This window comes from Agrilus planipennis, unplaced genomic scaffold (genome assembly GCF_000699045.2).
Source record: "Agrilus planipennis isolate EAB-ADULT unplaced genomic scaffold, Apla_2.0 scaffold7, whole genome shotgun sequence".
Taxonomy (NCBI): Eukaryota; Metazoa; Arthropoda; class Insecta; order Coleoptera; family Buprestidae; genus Agrilus; species Agrilus planipennis.
In genome coordinates, this window is record NW_020439340.1 from 538,077 (window position 1) to 539,593 (window position 1,517).

Genomic DNA, 1,517 nt, shown 5'->3' on the forward strand with positions numbered 1-1,517 from the left:
AAGATTCATAAAATATTTATTTACTATTTATACATATACGTATAAGTACTGTGATCACCAACCGAACCGATGGATATTCCATGACCACCGGAACAGCGGTTGTTGAAAAAGTTGCAATTTGTTCCCGAACCGATCGCGAAACAATCGTCTTGATTAAAAATTTGACTGTTTTGAATCGTTATATCATTGTTGTCGTTCAAATCAAATCCGTCAGTATTATGCCCACCCCTCGAATCCCCGTCCAAATTATCTATTCTGATGTTCGAAAATACGACATGATTGCTGCGGGTAACGGAAAAAACTTGTTTCGGGGTATTTCTTATGTTCAACCCTGTGACAGTGGAATAGTTTAACCTGGTTGCGCGGAAAAATTTCGGTTTTGATTTGCCACCATTTCCACCTTTTTCGTCCCACCACCTTTCACCATGGCAATCGAATAGGTGTCCACGTTCTCCGATGACAGTAATGTTTGAGCCGGAGACCACAATGAGATCGCCTTCCCATTCTGCGTATTCAAATCTTATGATTCCTTTGAAAGTTATTCTAGTACCACTTCGAAGTGATCTTAATAGTAAACTTTGCTTTGCAGGCACTGTGAAGTTTTGTATTACTATCTCAGTGCATTGTCGCTGAATAGAGTTAAGATTGTCCAACGAATTTCCCGTCAGTATGCAGTTTTCATCTTGTGTGAAAACTGTCGCAACTACTATTGCTAATCCAACCAACACTTTTAAATACAACTTCATAATAGTAATGAAAGCTTTGGGTATTTAGTTAAATTGATTGCTCAGTTTTTGCTTTTGATGATGGCGATGTTCAGTGTAAGTGCTGAAAGGTAAAAGTTTTGTTATTTTTATCAGACATTCTGTACAATATTTTAGCATCTTTTGAATAATTATTATTAATAAAAATAACAAATAAACAGTACTTAAACAATTAACAAAATTTATGTACCAGCAACAAATTAAACAATAAAACAGACAGATACAAAAATGGAAAACAACAGCCAAAACACAAAAAAAAACAACAAGTGAAAAACCAGTTATTACTAGAGGTGCATGCATGAACGGTTAAAGTTAGATTTCAAGGTAAAGGTGATTAAGGAGACAATGGAATAGAGATAGAGGGAAACAAAGGCATGTAAAAGAGTCAAATATTGAAGTGGTATTTAATTTTAATATCAAGTAATGAGAAAAGTACGACGACTTAATAAGGTATCTCCTAAATTTAGTGTTTTGATAGTTTTTCAATTATAAGAGAAAAATATTCAGTTGAAATTTCAGGATATGAAGATTTAACGTCGAACAATGAGCTACTACCACAAAATTATAGGGTTGTTCGGAAAGTCATTTCGTTTTTTCCTGACAGAGGATTTAATTGTATTCTTTTGCACCCAACTTCACATTTAAGCCCTATAATTTTTATATGCTTTGAGAGCTCATATAGCAAGGCTTGTGTGTGAAAAATTCCAATTAATTCTACGCAGTAGTTTTTGGTTGGTGCCCTTTTAAATATGG